Raw genomic sequence first — 17283 nt, forward strand, 5'->3', positions numbered from 1 at the left:
AGCATCCTTCATGCCGGCCATTGCAAGCATGGCCGCATCAAGTTCACCAGCGAACTGATTCCTCTCCGCCTTGAGAGTCTCGTAGGCTGATCCCATTTCATAGGTTTTCTGCCATCAAACACCAAGAGAGAATCAGAAAGTTCAACAGTTAAAAGTCTAAGTTCTTCAGACCCCTGCCGACGCAAGCAGTCGACAGCAGTCTCGGGGACTACACCCAGTGGGTTCACTAAGAGTGACCCCACTGGCATGCAGCTCAAGCAGGCCTGCCCTATTGAGATGCATGTTATCACCTACACCTACGAGGCAAATGCTACCCGACCTGAGTACAACTTACTCTCGGAGACTCTTACAGTAAGTGCACTCTGAGTGCCACAACTGCTAGCAGTCGGTCATATTATTTACAGACACGACCAAAGCAAAGACAATATGTATAAAGACAACTGTCGGTGCAAGCACTCGACAGAAGTCTCGGGGACTACACCCACTGGGTTCACTCAGAGTGAACCCATTGCAAACAACAACTGCTATTCAAAAACACCCAGTGGGTTACAGGAGAAAAGTAAATACTTACTAGACCACTTACTCGGATATCATCGCGCAGCTCCAAGCTTCGCTGGTACAAGGCCGCAACGGAGTCGTAGGCCCTCTTGGCTTCTCCAGCCATCAGCTCCGCCTGCACCATAGCCCCCTTGGCCGCTCCCACCTGCTCCTCCGGAAGACGCTGGATGCTTAATTCAGCATTCGACGAACCTGGAATCGTCGGAGGTTCCTGAGGCATCCCAAGGTCCGCCCCAGTCGGCTCCTCATCCACCAGCACTGGTTCAGTCTATGGCAGCGCCTCAGTCGGCAGCACGTCGGCGGCGAGAGCGGCAGCAGGAGGAGCAGCCTCGAGAACAGGCTCCACAGCTGGGTCGGCTCTCCCCTGGTCGCCCTCACCCAGACAAATCGCCCCTGACAGACCGAATGACATGAGGTCTCAGAAAAAGAAAGAAGCACCTGACTGGGACACGATAGTATAAAACATTCGACGTCCCTACAACGCACCTGGCTGGGATGAGACGACGTTGTCCGTGTCCATGGGGTCGTCTTCCTGACGCGCCGGAGAGGTGGCAGAAGTAGCGACCCTGTCGAGTGAGACCCATTCGGCCAGTTACAGAAGTTCGCTCGGATATCAGAAAGAACTGAAAACTGAGTACACTTACATAGAGGTGACGGGGACAGCAACCCTCATTCGCGGCAGAGCCTTCCGAGGCTTAGGCCCACTCGGCTTGGCCACCTTAGAAGACTGACGCGCAGGCTCAGAGGCGGCATCCCTGGTCCTCTTAGTGCTTCAAACACTCGGGACCGCCGGAGCAGCAGGCGGAGCACTCGAAGACGCGGGAGGAGCCGAGGGGACGGCGGGCTCGTGTCGGCGCTTGGTCCGATGCTCTGGGTTCGGAGGTGGTGAGTCTTGCTCTTCGTCTTCTTCCTCCTCCTCGCTGGTCTCCTCCTCCGATTCCCCGCTGTCGGAGACGTATTCGGCGCTCTCCACGCTGCCCTCTTGGCTGCCTTCCTCCTCTTCCTCCGCCGGATTCCCGTTCGAGACGGGGGAGAACCAGTTGGTCCACTCCTGCATAAATTTCAGTCGGCAACATCAGACATCACACAGAGATATAGACAAACGACAAGAATTGGGACAGTTCAGTGCACTCGGCAATGTCACTCACCTGATTCGGTGGAGGATGATCCGCGCTGTAAGGCCTCACTCGCCGAGATCCTTTGGGATTCTCGCAGGGGCCCGTGATTTGGAGCACCCACGAGGTCACCCTCTCCTCAGTCACGGCCACCACGTTGGTCCGAGTGGAGTCCTCGGGGCCTGTGTAATGCCACATGGCATGGTCGCGAGCCTGCAGAGGCTGGATCCGTCGACCAAGAAAGACCTCCAGCAAGTATATGCCGGTGACCCCCCTCCTGACGACGTCCACGAGTGCCTCAACCAAGGGCTGGACGTCGTTCTTCTCCGCCCTCGTGAGCGCGAGTTGCTTAGGTGGGGCAGGCCGATCCAGACTGAAGGGAGGCAGCCCTGTTGAAGCATTCGGACAGGTGATATCCTGGCAGTAGAACCACGTCGACTGCCAGTTCCTGACCGACTCACATAACTAGAGAGCAGGATAACTGCTCCGACTCTTTTTCTGGAAACCTAGACCCCCGCAGAGCTGGAGAAGATGTGTTTTATCATCCGACTGGCTAAGTTGTTTGATGGTCTGGGATCTAGTAGAAAATATGTGCTTGAACAGCCCCCAATGGGGGGGACAGCCAATGAAACACTCACACAAGACTATAAAGGCAGAAAGGTGGGCGATGGCATTCGGAGGGAAATGGTGAAGTTGGGCACCGAAGTGATTCATGATGCCCTTGAAGAAAGGATGCAGGGGTAAAGAAAAACCTCGATGGACGTGGCTGAGAAGCAACACGCGCTCCCCCTCCCGGGGCGCCGGCTCGACCTCGTTCTCCGCTGGCAGCCTCCAGGACTTATGCACGATCATTCCGTGCTCCACCAGCTGCAACAGATCCCCCTCCGTCACCGTGGAGGGGAGGAAATCGCCTTGAATCCACCCCGCCGGCAGCGGCCGTTGCCGCCGCTGAGCAGGCGCCGCCGCCTTGCCCTTCTTCTTCCTCGCCTCCATCTTGCTGGTCTGACCCTTGGTCATGGAGGCGACGGCAAACCCTCGGGAGGAAGGAGAAGGAAGGAGTGTAGGAGCGCTGGAGGTGGCGAGGAAGACGGAGCAGGCGAGAGCGAAAGATTCGGCGAGCGTAACGAAGAAGCCTCGCCGCCCAGATTTAAATAGGGTTCCGACTGGGTCACTGGCGGGTGGCCCTGAAACCTTATCCGCCCGACCGGCCGCGGCGATATTAGTGGAGGAGTTGAAGGCGCGAGAATCGAGGCGTCAGGCGCTACCCGAGTGCGCTGGCGTCAAACCCGCTGAGCGCGCGGAACCCGAAATTTGAGATCCCGGAAAATCCGCCGCTGTCAGTTGACCAGTCGCGTCAAAAGATGTCGCGGAAGCACTCGGCTTCCGACAGTCTGTTTCGCGGGCGCTTCCACTCGGATCGTTGGTCAGAAAAGATAAAATGGATCGAGGCAAGCAACGCCCAAGCCAAATCTAATCCAGTCGGATCCAAACTTCAAGCATCGCTTCGTCGCTCCAACCCCAATCCATTCGGGGACTAATGATGGGGTCATAGTCCTAGGGTAGGGTCATAGGCCTGCCATGCAGGTCCTACCCAAGGACTACCCCTCACAAAGGACAGGGCCCTTAGTCAGTCCCGACTGAATTAAGGAGTCCCCATCATCCAGTCGGTAACAGGTCCTCAATCATCCAGTCGGAGACTAGCATTCGGAGGATACCAAGCTAACCGGCTGGATACACTCGGTACATCGTAACCTCTCTGGAGGGAAACGGTCGTACGTTTCCGGGTGCATTTATTAGCATTTAGAGCATACGTTACCTATAACGTACGCATTCAATCCCCACTACTCCACCCCTGTACCGGAACCGTTGTGGAGGGCAGCGCACTCTATATAAGCCGCCCTCCCCCACTGGTAGAGGGGTTAGAAAATCATTGTATTCCATATTCCACTCGACAACAAGCTCCGAGAGCACTGAGACGTAGGGCTGTTACCTCCGCCGCAGAGGGGCCTGAACTCATACAACCTTGCCGTAGCTAGGACTCTGCCCATCTCATTCGTACCCTACACATCTACTGTCAGGCTTATACCCACGACAGAAACCTTTTCACATAAGTGTCGAAGCCCCAAACTTTCAAGAAACGACAGTTTAGATTTCTCTAAACCTTAGTCTATACTGTGTCATCTCGACGGAAATACGCGGTGCCCTATTTAAAGTGAATGCGGTTGTCTCTAATGCATAACCCATAAACGATAGTGGTAATTTGATAAGAGACATCATAGCATGCACCACACCAAATAGTGTGTGGCTATGACGTTCAGACACATCATCACACTATGATGTTCCAGGTGGAATGAACTCCGAAACAATTTCCACATTGTCTTAACTGTGTAGCAAAACTCGTAACTCAGATATTCATTTCTATGATCATATCGTAGACAGTTTATCCTCTTGTTACGATGAACTTCAGTCCGAAACAGAATCGAACTTTTCAATATTTCAGACTTGCGATTCATTAAGTAAATACTCTAGTATCTACTCAAATCCTCATTGAAGTAAGAACATAATGGTATCCACTGTGTGCCTCAGCACCCATTGGACTGCATACATCAAAATGTATCACTTCCAACAAGTTACTATCTTGTTTCATCTCAATGAAAACAAGGCCTTGCTCATGTGGTATGATTTGCATGTCACTAGTGATTCAAAATCAAGTGAGTATAAAGATCCATCAGCATGGAGCCTTTTCATGCAATTTATACCAACATGACTCAAGCGGCAGTGCCACAAGTAAGTGGTACTATCATCATTACCTCGCATCTTTTGGCACCAATATCATGAACATGTGTAACACTACGATCGAGATTCAATAAACCATTGAAGGTGATTATTCAAGCAAATAGAGTAACCATTATTCTCTTTAAATGAATAATCGTATTGCAGAAAACACGATCCAATCATGTTCATGCTTAACGCAAGCACCAAATAACAATTATTTCGGTTTAACACCAATCCCGATGGTAGAGGGAGCGTGCGACGTTTTGATCATATCAATCTTGGAAACACTTCCAACACGTATCGTCACCTCGCCTTTAGCTAGTCTCCGTTTATGCCGTAGCTATCATTTCGTGTTACTAATCACTTAGCAACCGAACCGGTATCCAATACCCTCATGCTACTAGGAGTACTAGTAAAGTACACATCAACATCATGTATATCAAATATGCTTCTTTCGACTTTTGCCAGCCTTCTTATCTACCAAGTATCTAGAGTTGCTCCGCCTCAGTGACTGTTCCCCTCATTACAGAAGCACTTAGTCTCGGGTTTGGGTTTAATCTTGGGTCTCTTCATTAGTGCAACAACTGTTTTGTCGTTTCACGAAGTATCCCTTCTAGCCCTTGCCTTTCTTGAAACTTAGTGGTTTTACAAACCATCAACTATTGATGCTCCTTCTTGATTTCTACTTTCGCAGTGTCAAACATCGCGAATCGCTCAAGGATCATTGTATCTATCCTTGATATCTTATAGTTCATCACGAAGTTCTCACTACTTGGTGGCAATGACTTTGGAGAACTATCACTATCTCGTCTGGAAGATTAACTCCCACTTGATTCAAGTGATTGTCGTACTCATACAATCTGAGCACATGCTCAACGATTGAGCTTTTCTCCTTTACTTTGTGGACAAAGAATCTTGTTGGAGGTCTCGTACCTCTTAACAAGGGCACAAGCATGAAATCACAATTTCATTTCTTTAGAACATCACTTATGTTCCGTGACATTTCAAAACGTCTTCGGCGCCTTGCTTATAAGCCATTAAGTATTTTGCACTGAACTATCGTGTAGTCATCAGAAACGTGTATGTCGGATGTTCACAGTATCCACAGACGACGCTCGAGGTGCAGCACACCGAGTGGTGCATTAAGGACATAAGCCTTCTGCGCAGCAACGAGGACAATCCTCTGCAAAGTTTGCTACTATCAACTTTCAACTAAATTTTCTCTAGGATCATATAAAAACAGTAGAGCTATAGCGCAAGCTACATCGTATTTCGCAAAGACCATTAGACTATGTTCATGACAATTAGTTCAATTAATCATATTACTTAAGAACTCCCACTCAAAAAGTACATCTCTCTAGTCATTTGAGTGGTACATGATCCAAATCCACTATCTCAAGTCCGATCATCACGTGAGTCGAGAATAGTTTCAGTGGTAAGCATCTCTATGCTAATCATATCAACTATACGATTCATGCTCGACCTTTCGATCTCATGTGTTCCAAGGCCATGTCTGCACATGCTAGGCTCGTCAAGCTTAACCCGAGTGTTCCGCGTGTGCAACTGTTTTGCACCCGTTGTATGTGAACGTTGAGTCTATCACACCCGATCATCACGTGGTGTCTCGAAACGAAGAACTGTCGCAACGGTGCACAGTCGGGGAGAACACAATTTCGTCTTGAAATTTTAGTGAGAGATCACCTCATAATGCTACCGTCGTTCTAAGCAAGATAAGGTGCATAAAGGATTAACATCACATGCAATTCATAAGTGACATGATATGGCCATCATCATGTGCTTCTTGATCTCCATCACCAAAGCACCGGCACGATCTTCTTGTCACCGGCGTCACACCATGATCTCCATCAACGTGTCGCCATCGGGGTTGTCGTGCTACTCATGCTATTACTACTAAAGCTATGTCCTAGCAATATAGTAAACGCATATACAAGCACAAACGTTAGTTTCAAGACAACCCTATGGCTCCTGCCGGTTGCCGTATCATCGACGTGCAAGTCGATATTAACTATTACAACATGATCATCTCATACATCCAATATATTACATCACATCGTTGGCCATATCACATCACAAGCATACCCTACAAAAACAAGTTAGACGTCCTCTAATTGTTATTGCATGTTTTACGTGGTGACCATGGGTATCTAGTAGGATCGCATCTTACTTACGCAAACACCACAACGGAGATACATGAATTGCTATTTAACCTCATCCAAGGACCTCCTCGGTCAAATCCGATTCAACTAAAGTTGGAGAAACTGACACTCGTCGGTTATCTTTGAGCAACGGAGTTACTCGTAGCGATGAAACCAGTCTCTCGTAAGCGTACGAGTAATGTCGGTCCGAGCCGCTTCGATCCGACAATACCGCAGAATCAAGAAAAGACTAAGGGGGCAGCAAAACGCACATCACCGCCCACAAAAACTTTTGTGTTCTACTCGATATTACATCTACGCATGAACCTAGCTCATGATGCCACTGTTGGAGAACGTCGCATGGGAAACAAAAAAAATTCCTACGCGCACGAAGACCTATCATGGTGATGTCCATCTACGAGAGGGGATTTCCGATCTACGTACCCTTGTAGATCGCACAGCAGAAGCGTTAGTGAACGCGGTTGATGTAGTGGAACGTCCTCACGTCCCTCGATCTGCCCCGCGAACCGTCCCACGAACAGTCCCATGATCCGTCCCGCGAACCGTCCCGCGATCCGTCCCACGATCTAGTGCCGAACGGACGACACCTCCGCGTTCAGCACACGTACAGCTCGACGATGATCTCGGCCTTCTTGATCCAGCAAGAGAGACAGATAGGTAGATGATTTCTCCAGCAGCGTGACGGCGCTCCGGAGGTTGGTGGTGATCTAATCTCAGCAGGGCTCCGCCCGAGCTCCGCAGAAACGCGATCTAGAGGTAAAACCGTGGAGGTATGTGGTCGGGCTGCCTTGAAAAGTTGTCTCAAATCAGCCCTAATAGCTCCATATATATAGGAGGAGGGGAGGGGAGGCTTGCCTTGAGTATCAAGGAGCCCCAAGGGCTGTGCCACCAAGGGAGGAGGAGTCCTCCTCCAATCCTAGTCCAACTAGGATTGGAAGGTGGAGTCCTTCTCTCTTTTCCCACCTTTCCTTTTTTTTCCTTTCTCTTCTTTTGGTTTTTCTTTCTCTTGCGCAAGACAGCCTTGGGATGACCCCACCTACTTGGTGCGCCACCCCCAAGGTCCTTGGGCCCTCCCGGGTGGGTGGTCCCCCTCCCGGTGAAGATCCGGAACCCATTCGTCATTCCCGGTACATTACCGGTAATGCCCGAAAACCTTCCGATAACCAAATGAAGTCATCCTATATATCAATCTTCGTTTCCGGACCATTCCGGAAACCCTCATGACGTCCGTGATCTCATCCGGGACTCCAAACAACATACGGTAACCAATCATATAACTCAAATATGCATAAAACAACGTCGAACCTTAAGTGTGCAGACCCTGCGGGTTCGAGAACTATGCAGACATGACCCGAGTGACTCCTCGGTCAATATCCAATAGCGGGACCTGGATGCCCATATTGGATCCTACATATTATACGAATATCTTATCGTTTGAACCTCAGTGCCAAGGATTCATATAATCACGTATGTCATTCCCTTTGTCCTTCGGTATGTTACTTGCCCGAGATTCGATCGTCAGTATTCGCATACCTATTTCAATCTTGTTTACCGGCAAGTCTCTTTACTCGTTCCGTAATACAAGATCCCGCAACTTACACTAAGTCACATTGCTTGCAAGGCTTGTGTGTGATGTTGTATTACCGAGTGGGCCCCGAGATACTTCTCCGTCATACGGAGTGACAAATCCCAGTCTTGATCCATACTAACTCAACGAACACCTTCGGAGATACCTGTAGAGCATCTTTATAGTCACCCAGTTACGTTGCGACGTTTGATACACACAAAGCATTCCTCCAGTGTGAGTGAGTTATATGATCTCATGGTCATAGGAACAAATACTTGACACGCAGAAAACAGTAGCAACAAAATGACACAATGAACATGCTATGTCTATTAGTTTGGGTATAGTCCATCACATGATTCTCCTAAGGATGTGATCCCGTTATCAAGTGACAACACTTGCCTATGGTCAGGAAACCTTGACCATCTTTGATCAACGAGCTAGTCAACTAGAGGCTTACTAGGGACAGTGTTTTGTCTATGTATCCACACATGCACTGTGTTTCCAATCAATACAATTATAGCATGGATAATAAACGATTATCATGAACTAAGAAATATAATAATAACTAATTTATTATTGACTCTAGGGCATATTTCTAACAGTCTCCCACTTGCACTAGAGTCAATAATCTAGTTCACATCACCATGTGATTCCAACGAATCCAACACCCATATAGTTATGGGGTCTGATCACGTTTTGCTCGTGAGAGAGGTTTTAGTCAACGGTTCTGAAACTTTCAGATCCGTGTGTTCTTACAAATCTTTATGTCATCTTATAGATGCTGCTACTATGTGCTATTCGGAAATACTCCAAATATCTACTCTACTATACGAATCCGTTTCAGTACTCATAGTTATTCGGATTAGTGTCAAAGCTTGCATCGACGTAACCCTTTACGACGAACTCTTTAACCACCTCCATAATCGAGAAAAGTTCCTTAGTCTATTTAGTTACTAAGGATAACTTTGACCGTTGATCAGTGATTCAATCCTGGATCACTCTGTGTACCTCTTAACAGACTTGTTGCAAGGCACACATCAGGTGCGGTACTCAGCATGGCATACTTTAGAGTCTACAGCTAAGGCATAGAAGACGACCTTCGTCTATGCTCTTTATTCTGCCGTGGTCGGGTTTTGAGTCTTACTCAAATTCACACCTTACAACGCAACCAAGAACTCCTTCTTTGCTGATCTATTTTGAACTCCTTCAAAAACTTGTCAAGGCATGCATCTTGTTGAAACTTCCATTAAGCGCTTTTGATCTATCTCCATAGATCTTTGATGCTCAACGTTCAAGTAGCGCAATCCAGGTATTCCTTTGAAAACTCCTTTCAAACAACCTTGTATGCTTTACAGAAATTCTACATTACTTCTGATCCACAATATGTCAACCACATATACTTATCAGAAATTCTATAGTGCTCCCACTCACTTCTTTGGAAATACAAGTTTCTCATAAACCTTGTACAAACCAAAAATCTTTGATCATCTCATCAAAGTGTATATTCCAACTCCGAGATGCTTCCACCAGTCCATTGAAGGATCACTGGAGCTTGCATACTTGCTAGTATCTTTAGGATCGACAAAACCTCCTGGTTGTATCACATACAATGTTTGCTCAAGGAAACCGTCGAGGAAACAATGTTTTGACATCCTACGTGCAATATTTCATAAATAATGCAGCAACTACTAACATAATTCTAACAGACTTTTAGCATCGCTACGAGTGAGAAAGTCTCATCATAGTCAACTGTTTGATCTTGTCGGAAACATCTTTGCGACAAGTCGAGATTTTCTTAATAGTGACTTATCACCATCATCGTCTGTCTTCCTTTTAAAGATCCATCTTTACTCAATTATCTTACTACCATCAAGTAGTTCTTCCAAAGTCTACACTTTGTTTTCATACATGGATCCTCTCTCGGATTTCATGGCCTCCATCCATTTGTCGGAATCCGGGCCCACCATTGCTTTCTCCATAACTCGTAGGTTCACTGTTGCTCAACAACATGACCTCCAAGACAGGGTTACCGTACCACTCTGCAGCAGTACGCGACCTTGTCAACCTACGAGGTTTGTAGTAACTTGATCCGATGCTCGATGATCACCATCATCAGCTTTCACTTCAATTGGTGTATGCGCCACAGGAACAACTTCCTGCGCCCTGCTACACACTGGTTGAAGTGATGGTTCAATAACCTCATCATGTTCTACCACCCTCCCACTCAATTCTTTTGAGAGAAAACTTTCCTCGAGAAAGGATCCGTTTCTAGAAACAAACACTTTGCTTTCGGATCTGAGATAGGAGATGTACCCAACTGTTTTGGATATCCTATGAATATGCATTTATCCGCTTTGGGTTCGAGCTTATCAGACTGAAACTGATGGGGTCATAGTCCTAGGGTAGGGTCATAGGCCTGCCATGCAGGTCCTACCCAAGGACTACCCCTCACAAAGGACAGGGCCCTTAGTCAGTCACGACTGAATTAAGGAGTCCCCATCATCCAGTCGGTAACAGGTCCTCAATCATCCAGTCGGAGACTAGCATTCGGAGGATACCAAGCTAACCGACTGGATACACTCGGTACATCGTAACCTCTCTGGAGGGAAACGGTCGTACGTTTCCGGGTGCATTTATTAGCATTTAGAGCATACGTTACCTGTAATGTACGCATTCAATCCCCACTATTCCACCCCTGTACCGGAACCGTTGTGGAGGGCAGCGCACTCTATATAAGCCGCCCTCCCCCACTGGTAGAAGGGTTAGAAAATCATTGTATTCCATATTCCACTCGACAACAAGCTCCGAGAGCACCGAGACGTAGGGCTGTTACCTCCGCCGCAGAGGGGCCTGAACTCATACAACCTTGCCGTAGCTAGGACTCTGCCCATCTCATTCGTACCCTACACATCTACTATCAGGCTTATACCCACGACAGTTGGCGCCCACCGTGGGGCAGGCGTCTAAGCGACTTCCGGCGAGTTTGCGACTACTTCCTTTCGTCATGTCGTCCGGTGGAGATTCGAGCATGGGTCGCCACATCCTCTTCCGCGCTCTCTCCTTCTTCGTCGACGATTCGGCGTGGCTTCGGGATGCGCCCCTCGACGTCGAGGCGCTTCCCCGTCGCGGGGCTACGCACTTCCGTGCCGGCGCTCGCGGCATCCTTCTTCTCCAACAGTCGACTCCGGTGTCGACCTGCACCGCCGCCACGCGTTGCAGCAAGCGGTCCCGCCGTTCGCGGCTCCAGCATTGGGTGCAACACGCCCACGCGCGCCAGAATGCGTCTTCGCAAGTGGCGGTTCTTGAGTCCGTTGTGGTTGCCCCGCCGTCCCAGCGCTCGGACTCGGTTTCGACTGAGTTTCCTTCCGAGTATGCGGGTCGCGGGCCCGCAGCAGAAGTACACATGGCCAACTCCCATGAAGATCCCCGTTAGGCTGGCCGGAATGAGCACGAGATCGGCGAAGCGTCCGGCGCACGTCGTCCACCTCGCCGTTCCGCTAGTCGGCACACTCGGCGGAGCAACGTGGAGCTGTTCCGCATACCCCTCCTCAACTTGGCTGCAGCTGCCAAAATAGCCGATTCCCTCCAGCCGACTGATTCAGAGGCTGGTAGAGGGATCGAGCAGATCCGAGCCCTGTTGCACACGGCGCAGCAGCAGAATTCAGCAGTCTCCCAGTCGCACAACCGGATCTATAATAGTTCCGTCCACGCGAATACGCATCGGTCGGTTCACAGCCCTGGTTCCCATCAGCGCCACAGGGGAGGCATCCGTTCCATGGTTCACGAAGATCGTCGCCGCTCACGCACCCCTCCGCGGGGTGGGCCCTATGGGTCCCGACATCATGATGATCGGCGTTCAGTCGGTGACACTTACGACCCAAGACCCGACTTAAGAGGACGTATCGCCCAGCGAAGAGTCGACAAAGGTCGAGCCCACCGCGATGGTCGCGATATCGACCGTCCGAGTGGAAGCAGAGCCACCGTGTCTAGTCCCGAGTGTTTCAGTCGAGCCATCCGTTCGGCTGACATCCCTCCCAACTTCCGATTGGCGACGGGAATTAGCAAGTTCACAGGAGAGTCCAAGCCCGAAACGTGGCTGGATGACTACCGAGTGGCAGTCCAGATCAAAGGAGGGGACGACCATGTCGCCATGAAGCACCTCCCTCTGATGCTCGACGGCTCGGCGCGAGCGTGGCTGAACCAGTTGGCCCCCTCAAGCATCTATAGTTGGGCAGATCTGGCCCGAGTGTTCATCAAGACCTTCGAAGGGACGTGCAAGCGCCCCGCTGGCCTTGTGGAGCTCCAGCACTGCGTACAGAAGCAGAATGAGCCCCTGTGTGACTTCATCCAGCGCTGGACAACTCTCTATCACACGGTGGAGAACGTCACCGAGCATCAAGCAGTCTGCGCCTTCAAGGCAGGCGTGCGGTACAGGGATCTGTACCTGAAGTTCGGTCGAACAGGCGACATGTCCATGAGCAAGATGATGGAGATAGCAACGCGCTACGCGAATGACGAAGAAGAGGACCGCATCCAAAGCGGAAAACACAAAACAGTCGCTGATGGCGATAGGGGCAACACTCGGAAGCAGAAGCAGAAAGCTCCGACCGCTCCGCAAGCAGAAGCTGCAGCCATAACCAATGCCAAGTTCAAGGGCAAAGGGAAGGCGCAGTTTACCCCGAAGAAGAAGCAGTTCAATAACCCCATCCTGGACCAGCCATGTCCGGTTCATACGAGATGGACGAAGAAGGCAACCCCATATATGCGAAGCATACCACTCGACATTGTCGCCTCCTGATCGAGGGGTTCAACGAAGGGCAACCGAGTGAGAAGGACCATGAACAGGATGAGGAGGATAAGGAGGATCCGTTCCCCCAAGTCCATGCAACCCTGATGATCTTTGCTGACGTCGAGAGCAAGGGCCGACTGAAGCTGGTGAACAGAGAGGTGAACATGGCCACCCCTTCCAACCCCAAGTTCCTCAAATGGTCTCAGACTGCGATCACCTTCGACCAGTCGGATCATCCGGCACATGTACCCACCCCGGGGAGACAGGCCGTGGTCGTCGACCCGGTGGTAAAAGGAGTGCGACTGCGCAAAGTCCTCATGGATGGCGGCAGCGGCTTGAACATCATGTACGCCGACACCCTCAAGGGGATGGGCATCCCGATGTCCAAACTCAGCGAGAGCAGCATGCAGTTCCACGGAGTCGTCCCTGGACGGAAGGCCAAGTCACTCAGCCAGATCGCGTTGGACGTCGTTTTCGGCTCCGATAAGAACTTCCGCAAGGAAAAGCTGACGTTCGAAGTGGTTGACTTCCAGAGCGCTTATCATGCAATTCTGGGTCGCCCAGCGTATGCGCACTTCATGGCCCGTCCATCTTACGTGTACCTGAAGTCGAAGATGCCGGGCCCGAAAGGTGTGATCACCATCACAGGCAATCGGCTGCGGGCTGAAGAGTGTCTGCATCAGGGATCAAGGATCGCCGACCAGCAAATGGCCGTCCTCGAGCTGGACGAGTACAAGAAAACAGTCGACCCCGCTGACCTGATGCGCTCGAAGAAGCCGGCTTCAGAGTCTGCATTTCAGTCGGTGGGAGAGACGAAGAAGGTCAGCATCCACCCGACGGACGCCACTGTTGCCCCGACGAACATCTCCACCACCCTCGATCCTAAATAGGAAGCCGAGCTCACCCAATTCCTCCGTGAGAAGTGGGACATCTTCGCATGGAAACCCTCTGACATGCCAGGTGTACCCAGGGAGTTGGCTGAGCACCGACTGCACGTGGATTCCACGGCTCGGCCTGTCCGAGAGCGCCTGCGCCGGTCCGCCGCGCACAAGAGGAAGGCAATCGGGGAAGAGGTGGCCAAGCTGCTGGCAGCCAACTTCATTCGCGAGGTTCACCACTCCGAGTGGCTCGCCAATGTTGTCATGGTGCCCAAGAAGGACAAGTCACTCCGAATGTGCATCGACTTCAAGCATCTTAATAAGGTCTGCCCGAAAGACCATTTTCCGCTCCCCCGCATAGATCAAATTGTCGATTCGACTGCGGGCTGCGAGCGTCTGTCATTTCTCGATGCCTACTCCGGCTATCATCAGATCCGTCTGTATGGCCCCGATGAGTTAAAAACAGCCTTCATCACCCCATTCGGGTGCTTCTGCTACATCACTATGCCATTCGGTCTGAAGAATGCAGGATCTACCTTTATGCGCATGATCCAAAAATGTCTCCTCGATCAGATCGGTCGGAATGTGGAGGCATATATGGATGATATCGTAGTCAAGTCACGCAAAGGTTCCGACCTGCTGACTGACTTGGCAGAAACATTCGCCAACCTTCGTAGGTACGATATCAAGCTCAACCCAGCCAAATGTTCATTCGGTGTTCCCAGCGGAAAGTTACTCGGTTTCTTCATTTCCGAACAAGGGATTGACGTCAACCCCGAAAAGATCGGGACCATCGTCCGAATGGAGAGGCCGGTCAGAATACACGATGTTCAATGGCTCACAGGTTGCCTAGCGGCTTTGAGCAGGTTCATCAGTCGACTTGGCGAAAAAGCACTTCCTCTGTACCGACTCATGAAGAAATCAGATACTTTCGAGTGGACAGATGAAGCCCAAGTCGCATTCGACGACCTCAAAGTCCTGCTTTCCACCCAGCCGGTTCTTACTGCTCCGCTCAGTAAAGAGCCCCTTCTTCTGTATATCGCGGCTACAAATCAAGTCGTCGGTATTGTTCTTACAGTCGAACGAGAAGAAGAAGGCAAAGCATACAAAGTTCAGCGGCCAGTGTACTACGTCTCTGAAGTCCTGACTCCTTCCAAGCAGAGGTATCCCCACTATCAAAAACTTATCTACGGGATTTACATGACTACGAAGAAGGTAGCCCACTATTTCCAAGACCACTCGGTGTCAGTCGTTTCTGATGCTCCATTGTCGGAAATTCTCCACAATCGAGATGTGTCAGGCCGAGTAGCGAAGTGGGCGATGGAGATGTTGTACTGTGACATCAAGTTCGAGGCCAAGAAAGCTATTAAGTCTCAAGCTCTGGCTGACTTCATAGCAGAATGGGTAGAACAACAGCAACCGACCCACATCTGCTCGGCCCATTGGACAATGTTCTTCGATGGGTCCAAGATGTTGAATGGCTCCGGCGCTGGCGTTGTGATCATATCACCAAAGGGCGACAAGCTCAAATACGTGCTACAGATACACTTCGATTCCTCCAACAACGAGGCGCAGTATGAAGCTCTCCTCTACGGGTTGCGTATGGCCATCTCACTCGGCGTCCGTCGCCTGATGGTCTACGGCGATTCAGATCTGGTGGTCAATCAAGTGATGAAAGAGTGGGACGTCAGAAACCCCACCATGACTACATAATGCAATGCAGTGAGGAAGCTTGAGGAGAAGTTTGAAGGTCTAGAACTTCACCGTGTTCCAAGACTGAAGAACCAAGCAGCTGACGAGTTAGCGAAACTCAGATCCACTCGGAGACCAGTCCTGAGTGACGTCTGCCTCGACCACCTCCACCTCCCTCAGTCAGAGAAGATCCTTTCACAGAGGAACCAGTACAACCCAAGAGCACAACAGATCCGACTGAAGTCGACGTACCTGCTGTGGTTGATCTGGTCATGGAGATTCTGGCTGTCATTCCCGATTGGACTGTGCCGATCATGACATATATCTTGAGGCAAGAACTTCCAGAAGACGAAGTACAAGCCAGGCAGATAGTCCGCAGGTCGAAGTCATTCACTGTCATTGATGGCCAATTGTACAAGGAAAGTATCTTAGGCGTTCTTCAACGATGCATCTCCCCAGAGGAGGGGCAGCTGATTCTGGAGGATATTCACTCGGGGACCTGCGGTCATCACGCTTCTTCGAGAGCAATCATCGCCAAGGCATTCAGGGCTGGCTTCTTTTGGCTGCAGGCTAACGAGATGGCTAAGGATATGGTTGATCAATGTGAGGGCTGCCAGTTCTACTCCAACAAGTCCCACAAGCCAACGTCTGCGTTAAAGACGATCCCTCTGGTGTGGCCGTTTGCAGTGTGGGGATTAGATACAGTCGGCCCATTCAAGACAGGCCAAGGTGGATACACACATCTATTGGTGGCAGTCGACAAGTTCACGAAATGGATCGAAGCGAAGCCCATCAAGAAGCTCGTCGCTTCCATAGTTGTCAAGTTTGTCAGGGACATCATCTTCAGATTCGGTGTACCTCACAACATAATTACGGACAACGGGACAAACTTTGACTCGGACAGATTCAAAGGTTTCTGTACAAGCCAAGGCATCCGAGTGGATTTTGCTTCCGTAGCACATCCTCGGTCCAATGGACAAGCAGAGCGGGCAAACGGGCTTATTTTGCAAGGATTGAAGCCCCGACTCCTGTGAGAGATAGGACATGCCGCTGGCGCTTGGGTTACCGAGCTACCTTCAGTGCTTTGGGGACTTCGCACAACCCCGAATAGATCTACAGGGCGATCATCGTTCTTCCTCGTTTATGGAGCAGAAGCGGTCCTTCCGAGCGACTTGTTCACAATGCGCCACGAGTCGAACTCTTCTCCGGAGCCGAAGCAGAACAAGCAAGGCAAGACGGAGTGGATCTTCTGGAAGAGGAGCGCGAGATGGCATTAACTCGCTCGACCATTTATCAACAAAATCTGCGGCGTTTTCATGCACGCCACGTCAGAAGTCGGACGTTCCAAGAAGGCGACCTGGTGCTCTGAGTGGATCAACAAAGACCTCACAAGTTGGCTCCGGCCTGGGAAGGACCCTTCATCATCTCCAAGGTGCTGAACAACGGGGCATACAGACTCTACAACATCGAGAGGGAGACAGACGAGCCGCGCGCATGGAACGGAGATCTCCTGAAGCGCTTCTACACGTGGCCGTCGACCGAAGCGATGTAAAGAACAAGTATTGGCGAAATAATATAAAGCAGATTGAGTTTTTTGCAGGTTCAAAGTTCTTCCGCGGTCGCAGACTCCGGTCTCAAAAAAAACTTAGCTGCGATCCAGCATCGCCTAAGTATTAACTTTCTCCGAGTGTACACTTAACGTCACACTCGGGGACTTAGGTGCGATCCAGCA

The sequence above is a fragment of the Hordeum vulgare genome, chromosome 5H (genome assembly GCF_904849725.1).
Source record: "Hordeum vulgare subsp. vulgare chromosome 5H, MorexV3_pseudomolecules_assembly, whole genome shotgun sequence".
Classification (NCBI taxonomy): domain Eukaryota; kingdom Viridiplantae; phylum Streptophyta; class Magnoliopsida; order Poales; family Poaceae; genus Hordeum; species Hordeum vulgare.